At 57.5% G+C, this 7,820-nt stretch overlaps 1 pseudogene; it reads left to right on the top strand.

Annotated features, from left to right (window-relative positions):
- Positions 1-6,772: 6,772 nt before the first annotated feature.
- LOC116862086 lies at positions 6,773-7,820 on the top strand (annotated as a pseudogene).

Here is a 7,820-nt window from a genome sequence, read left to right as displayed (position 1 = left end):
GTCTGGAGAGGGGAGGCGAGCTTAGAAACTGAGCCTGGGCTGCTCCCTGGCCCCATTCAGGATCACCATCTAATCACCGCCTGTCAGCAGGGCCACAGACCCAGAGGAAGACCGTCTCTCTCCGGGGAAGCCAGATTTCATGCTGTTTGCCGCAATCCTTCCTCCTTCTCTGGGGGAGAGACAGTGTGGAAGAAGATTGCAGGCTCCGAAGCCCCAAACCTGCTTTAGACTCACATTCTTCTCCCGTTTATTTGTTTTTTTTCTCTTCCTGCCTCACCTCCTTCTTCCCTCCGGCCCTGGGGGTGGGGTGGGGAGGGGGAGGCCAGGAAGGAAGCGTTTGGACCCTCGGCATGGGAAATGCTGTGCCCCGAATACTGGCAGGGAGAGAGGACGTTTGCCTTCACCCACTTGACAAGCGGTTTGGGAAGGAACATGCGGCACTTGTTCAATCAATGCCCCTCATCCCCTCCAGCGTCTCTCTTGCCGGGAGACTGAGTGTAGTGCTGGGGCCCTGGGGAGAAGCACGGACAAGGGAGGAAGGGAAGAGGGAGCGGTCGTGCAGGGGTCCCTGTGGGGTCTGTGGAAGGATGCGGGCCCGTGGTTCTTGGCTTGGGGACTCAGACATGGCAGGCAGCTCAGGGTTTGGGGGTCTGGGTAACCGTGTGGCAAGAGGAGCCACGCAAGAGGCAGAACATCCGGGCTCTTTTCCCTCCTGTTTCTAATTATTTGCAGGGTCTGCAATTGGGTCGGTCTTTGGGAATCAGTTTTATTACGAAATCACTGCCCTCTCTGCCTTGTTCGCCACGGGAGTGATCTAGACCTGAAAGAGATCAGTGTGGGGGCCCTTGTCCTGCACACGTGCGTGTCAGCGCACTCATTGTGGCCAGTGTGTGTGGACTGTGCGAAGCAGGACAAATTCTCTCTCCCTCTCTCAAGTTTTCACTCTTAGATTTTCAGGCCCCTGTTGCAGATGTGAAAATCTGATGCTTGTCCAAGATCACCCAGCTAGTGAGTGAGGACCTGGGACCAGCACTTCTGAAGCAACAGGAAAAGCCAAAGCCATGTGGAGAGGGTATCTTGGTCACTTGAGCTGAGGGAAGAGAGTGGTCAGGCTCCCCGGCAGAAGGGGCGGGAGGTGGAATGGGGCACAGATGTCTTGCCAAACCCACGTCCTTGGGAGTCGGCAAGAGCCTGGGGGACTTGCTCATCCATGGCTGTGGTGGTCTTGGCAAGACTCCGGGGGCAGAGGGGCTGGGGTGGTTCCTTGGGCACTCCTGTCGTGCCTGCCTCTAAGGCTGTGTCAGGAGGTCTGGCCTTAACTCTCAAGGAACAGATGCCCTTTGCAATCTGTCCCCAGAGGGCATGGTTGTGCTTGGATGGGTGAGCTGGACACTGGGGTAGGGAGAACATGCTCGTCATGGTGCCCAGGAACCCCGAGCAGAGGACCCGGCATAGAGCTGGGAGGCTGGGCGGACGGCAGAACCGCACCCTGAGTGCCCACTGCCCGAAGGCGCTGAGGAGGCCGCTGGAGGACAGTGTTTCCTCATGGACGTAGGTGCACTTACCTGACGTTTCTTAGAGAAGGAAATTGAAGCTGAGAGGATATAGTGACCTCTGAGCCCTGAAGAGGCCAGGCAGGGCTGGGACATTTCCAGAAACATCTTCCAGGAAAGGAAATGAATATGAACGCACCAAGACTGTTCTGGTTACAAGTGACAGAAACCCAGATGAGAGTGGCAGACAGAGCAGGCTCATTGGTCTGGAAGCTGGATGCAGGCACAGCTGGGTTCAGGGCTTCACATGCTTCCTAGGGCCCCTCTCTCTGCTGAGTTCTTCATTCTCCGCTGGGCCTCGGCGACCAGGGAAGGTGAACCCCATGGGCTCCTTACCCGAGTCCCACAGGGGTGCAAGCGTCGTGGGGAAAAACACCATTTGCCAGTCTTCCACAAAACAAAATTCAAAGAACTGAATTTCGTTGTTGTGTGTTGGGCGATGTGTCCAGCTCCAAACCAGTCCTTGGACTGGAAGCATGGAAATATGGTCACTGGCCAGATGAGTCACGGGCTATTTCTGAATCTGGGAGTGGGGGCTCCCCCACATCAATCAATAGACTTAGAATAGGCGACTCCTTAAGGAAGCTTGGAGAACAGTTGTGTGAGGAGGAGAAATGGATGCGGGCCCAGCCAAGTAACAGACAGCTGTCACAGAAACAAATGGCGCGAGCATCCTTGTACCACTAGCTGTGAGCCCGGGTCACACCACGTGAGCCCCTCTCACTAGCGCATCTTCTTCAGCTCCGTGCAACGTGAACATTCTTAACGCAGGCTCCAACCTCACCGCCACCCATACCACGTTTAGCAGCTCTGACCAGCTGCATGCATTTGTACCTGGAGAGGTAGTTAAAGAAATGAATTAAGTTAAGTGAATTGAATTAAAGAATTGAATTAAGTTAAATGAATTGAGTTAAAGAAATGAATCCGAAGAAAGAGAGAGAGAAAATCTCTGTGTGTATTTTATATACGTGTTGGGTGAAGTGACAGATGATGATGCTGGTGATGGTGGTGATGGTGGTGATGGTGGTGGTGATGGTGGTGATGGTGATGGTGATGGTGGTGATGATGGTGGTGATGGTGGTGATGATGGTGGTGATGATGGTGATGATGGTGGTGATGATGGTGGTGATGGTGGTTGCACTTTGTTCCTGGCACAGAATACTTGAAGAGGAGTCAGGGGTCTAAAAATGTGATTCTAAATTTAAACACACAGAGACCAGGGAGGTAAAATCAATGCCTGATGTGGGCCAGACAGCAAATGTGGCAGACTGCGTTTTGCATATCCTTCCAAAGGGGCCATACTTGCCCAGGACCCTCCCCTTTCCATGAGGAAACAGGAGCAGTCTGGGGCCCTATTTCTCCATACTGCTAGATACATCACAAATCCTTTTAGATGTGAAATAATCTGGGGCACCTGGGTGGCTCCGTGGGTTGCGAATCCAACTCTTGGTCTCAGGGTGGTGAGCTTGGGCCCCACATTGAGCTCTGCGCTGGGCAGGGATCCTCCTTAAAAAAAAAAAAAAATCTGGGGCTGCCTGGGTGGCTCAGTGGGTTAAGCCTCTGCCTTCGGCTCAGGTCATGATCTTAGGGTCCTGGGATCGAGTCCCGCATCGGGCTCTCTGCTGGGCAGGGAGCCTGCTTCCTCCTCCCTCTCTCTCTCTCTTTCTCTCTCTCTCTCTGCTTGCCTCTCTGCCTACTTGTGATCTCTCTCTGTCAAATAAATAAAATCTTAAAAAAAAATCTGACTTGCAAAACAGACAAATAGCTAGATTTTGGAAGAGAGTGTTGGTGGGCTAAAGAAAACAGATCTGCTGGAAATATCTGAAGCTCCTTTGAAGCAAAGTTGCAGTGGAGAAGGGACAACAAAATCCGAGGGGCCCCGGGAACAAGACGCGTGGCCTCTGTTCCCGTCCAGGAAGGTGGTTCAAGGTCCCCACCAGGGCTCCACCTCTCTCCCAGTCTGTCTGTCCTCCATTTCCAAGGCCTGGGCTTCCAGGGGCCCAGAGGTCCGAGGGCACCCAGCTTTCCCTGTCTGGGGGGCGTGGGGCTCAGAGAACTACTGTGCAAAGTGTTTGATATTCAGAGGAAAATGGGGTTTGTTTGGGAAAGCTCAGCTCCACGGGACCCTGTGATTGCAGCTGTGGAGACATTCACACTTACGGAGAATGAACGGAAGACTTTAAGGGGAAATCTTGGAAATTCCACCGCGAGGTGTTCTGAGAGCCCCCGGGCCCTTGAAAGGATAATGAGGAGGCCAAGCCCTGGGAAGGCAGGCGCTCTTCCCCTGTGATGGGAGTGATGCCACCTCCTCTGGCCGGGAGTGATGCCACCTCCTCTGGCCTTGGCCACCAGGTGACCAGAGGGACAGGGGCGGGAGGTAGAGCCCAGAGGTGCTGGGGTTTATCTGCAAGTGCTGGGAGCTGCGAGGCTGCTCCTCGAACCGGCTGGAGACCGTGATGGCCAGCAGGCCCTGAGCTCCTCCGCCGGGCCCTACTGTTCTCCTTTAGGGGGGTTTACTCCCGAACCCCCAGTAGCCTCCGCTGGAACAGCCGTGATGTTCCTCAGAGAAGAAGGGGGCCCCGGAGAGCTTACGTGATCTGCCCGACGCTCTCTTAGGTGGCTGTTACGGGTCCCGTTGAATCGTATGCTGACATCCCAACGCCCCCACGACCTCAGAATGTGACCTCCCTGTGAGCCCTTGCTGGTGTAATCAGTCAAGTTAAAATGGGAGTGGGCCCAAATTCACAGGACTGTGTCCTTATGAAAAGGGGAGATTTGATCACAGGCACACATGTAGGGAGAAGGCTGCATAAAGACAGGGCAGAAATTGGGGTGGCCTCTCCTTTGCCTCTAAAAGCCAGGAAGCCCAGGGGATTGCCAGCCAGCAACAGCTGGAGGGAGGAGGGTGTGGACTCTGCCCCCAACCTCAGGAGGAGCCCAGGCCTCAGACGTCCAGCGTTCAGCACGCGTCTGTGTGCCAGCCATCCGTGCGCGGCGCTGGCGAGGGCAGCCAGGCAGACGTGTGCCGTGGTGGCCCCAGCTGTCCCCACCCCAGAATGGGGTATGGGGTCTAGCAGGCAGGCACCTCCAGACACAGCTAGGGGTTGGGCAGGAGGCCAATGGGGCTTCTCTCCCTCCACACACACAACTGCCTTCTCTGCGTGCTGGAGGGACCCCGATGGTGTGCTCACCTGCGAACACACGTGCAGGAGACACAGACAGTGAGGGGGTCTGGGTGGCTGGTGCCCACGGCTTCACATGGGGCTTCATCGTTTGTGCGATGATACTCATTCCTCTGCTCCTGGGGACTGAACCTCTCCTCTCTGTCTCTGTGCCTCTGTCTGTCTCTAGCTCTGTCTCTCTGTCTCTGTTTGTGTCCCTCTCGGTCTCTCTCTCTCTGACTCTGTCTCTGTCTCTGTGTCTGTCTCTTTTCAATGATGTATCACTGATGTGCAATGCTACACCCTCTTCTCTTCTGGGGTCATTGCTTCCCAAGGTATGAGGTCTTGGAGGGGCCGGTCGACACTGTTTCCTGCCCTCCACAGAGAAGCCAATCAGCCTCTTTCTTCTTAGGATCTGGCTCCTGTGCAGAGTGCTTGGAGCCTGAAAAATGTGATGCTTTTGCAACCGGAGGGACAGCCTGAAGCCACTGTCCCTCCGTCCCCGTCGTCTCCCCAACTCGTAGCACAGATGCTCCTGGCCCTTGTCCAAGCTTGGTTCCATACGCCCTCATCTATCTTGCTCAGGTCTTCCCAGTAACCCCCATCCCTGCTCACGTCCTTCTGGATCAGTCTGCCCCCTGCCACCAGGGAACCTCGTGTAGATTGGTGGCCCTGGGGACGGAGTCATGGTCCCTGCACTCCAGGCCGTGGCCTGGCATATGGCGATTCCCCCTCGGATGCAGGACCCTGGCGGCTGGGGCAGGAGCCACCTCGGTGCCAACAGAGCTGGGAGCCCCGTGTGCGTCTCCGCACCTCCCTCGCTGTCCGTGAGCATCCACAGAACACACGTCTGCTACGGGGGGCCGAGGCCACAGACATGAGGGAGCCGCACTGACGACTGACCGCAGCTGACTGCAGCCGCACCGGGAGCTCAGCCGAGGCCAGAACCGACCGGCCACCAGTGAGCACATGGAAATCATTCCTGGGGGTCTGGGGTTCCGCCTAGCCCGGGACATAGCCAGCAGATCCGTAATTCCACCGACCAGATGGGGAAAACCGCCAGATCTCCACGCAGTCAGGTGACCAACCCATCCCAGCACATGACACCGAGAATGACCCAGAGGGACCACTGACTCAGACTGATCGGAGGCTGCCTCTGCCCTGGGGGGGTCACGACCTCCGCCCCGGGCCATGAGTGCTGAGGACAGCCTGCTCCAAAAACCCGTGGGCCTCCGGGGAGACGGCGGTTTCCACAAGGCACCCGGCAAACCCCAGTGAGCAATTTCCTTTGGTAAAGTCGTTAAGAAAATTATATGTCGTGCTGAAATTATATAACTGTTAGTGCAGCTTGTTTAAAAATTATTCGGATTTAATTGATCAATTAGATTAAATTATACAGTCGTGAGGGCTGGCAAAGGCCCAGGCCAGAGCTCGCAGGATTTGAATAGCCCACGCTCCCGGCCCCAGAAGGCCTTGACGCCGGCACGGATTTATTTTTGAAAATGAGGTTGTTACAGGTTATTCCAGTTGGTTTGTTTAAAACGGCGTGCAGGTAGTGTCCCTACACCCCAAGGCCTGGCTGCCGTCTGGGGGGCGCACTGAGAGGCACGCGGTGTGTGCCAGCGGCAAAGGCTCTCCTGGGCCCCCGCTTGCCTCCATTTCCCCCCACTCCTCGGGACCCCCTGTCTGCAGACAAGCCTGGAGATGCGGAGCAGCCCAGGGCAGCCCTAAGCCTCCCGTCTTCCGTCTTTATTTACCGCCGGGAGCCTGTTTGCGGTTTGCCCGCAGGCGCCCGACTCTGGGCGAGACACACTGTGGCACCAGTCCCCTTCGGCGGAGCCTGGGACGCGGGACCCATGTTGGCAGGTCCAGGAACGGTCGCCTGAGGCATCCCTGGTGCCCCGGGAGTGTGCACGTGTACGTGCAGGTGTGCGGGCTGTGGGGTGAGGACCAGGTGAGGCCGCTTTGGCCAAAACACATCCCATCAGGTGAGGGGGGGGGAAGAGCTGCAGAAATGTCTTCTTTGCCAGCACAGAAGAGCAGTGAGTTCCCCGAAAAATGAATTCGTGGAGTTGGGACAGTGCAGGAGGCCAGGTGTCCCCCGGAGCTCCGAGCCTGGCCGCTGCCCCCGCCGCCTGCACCCACCCCCGTCCGCCCCCGCCGTCCTTCCCAGCATGCCCTTCTCTGCCAACCCAGCCCCATCTGAGGTCTTATTAGAGGTAGCTGGGCTTGCCTCGTCTCTCAGGAGCTCGCCCGGCCAGCGCCAGCCCCTGCTTTCCAGATCTGCGTGTGCAGACACCCCGGAACTCCAGCCTGGAAGGAGCAACTTCCCAGAGGTAAGCATCCACCCTCGAAGTCCGCAGCGGCTGCGGGGACGTTGCTGGGGTCCGGTCTCTGCCGCCTGCACTCAGCGCAGGGCGGTGCACAGCCTCGCGTAAGGGCTCCTCCGTGGAAGATGTGCGCAGCTCCCCGCCCTCCGGACCCTGGAAACGGGAGGCGAGCGTTTGTTCCGCTTCCCCTAAGTGCAGGCGCCGTCCCTGCCCGGGAGCCGTGTCAGAACTGAGGCAGGGCACCAGCGCCGAAACCCAGGAGCCCCACGGCGCCTGCTCTTGGGTGACGAGGACCGTCAGGGGCTGGGCATGGGGGGCCTCGGTGGGGCGTGTGCGCCCTGGGGGGCGATGACATCAGGGCTGGGACGTGCATAGTGCGGAGCGAGTTGTGTAAGAACCAGGCAGCAGGCCCTCGGGCCAGAGACACCTCAGCAGGCAGGGGTGCAGATGGTGGCACCCACTGGGTTCTCTTCCAGACATTCAGGTGTAAGTGCTTCCTGCGTCAGGCAGAGAGATGGGCAGTGGGAGCTCAGTCCCGAGGAGCCCAGAGGCTGCACTTTTCCTTTCCTCTGTCTGCACACCCCTGGGGCCCATGGTGGGTTCCGGGATGCACCACGGAGCAGGCGTGGAGTCCTGCGCCCCGCACAGGGTCTCCCCACCCCAGTTCCCGGAGCCGCCCATCCCGGGAGGCACTCCACAAGGTCTGATTTACGAGGGATGTGTAAATGTGGTTTGGGAACAGCTTGTTCCTTCGTACTAAATAAAATGGGAAGGCA

Source organism: Lontra canadensis, unplaced genomic scaffold (genome assembly GCF_010015895.1).
Source record: "Lontra canadensis isolate GAN:19392208 unplaced genomic scaffold, GSC_riverotter_1.0 scaffold220, whole genome shotgun sequence".
NCBI classification, from domain to species: Eukaryota; Metazoa; Chordata; class Mammalia; order Carnivora; family Mustelidae; genus Lontra; species Lontra canadensis.
The sequence above is the reverse complement of the archived record's forward strand: the minus strand, read 5'-3'. Positions and strand labels throughout refer to the sequence as shown.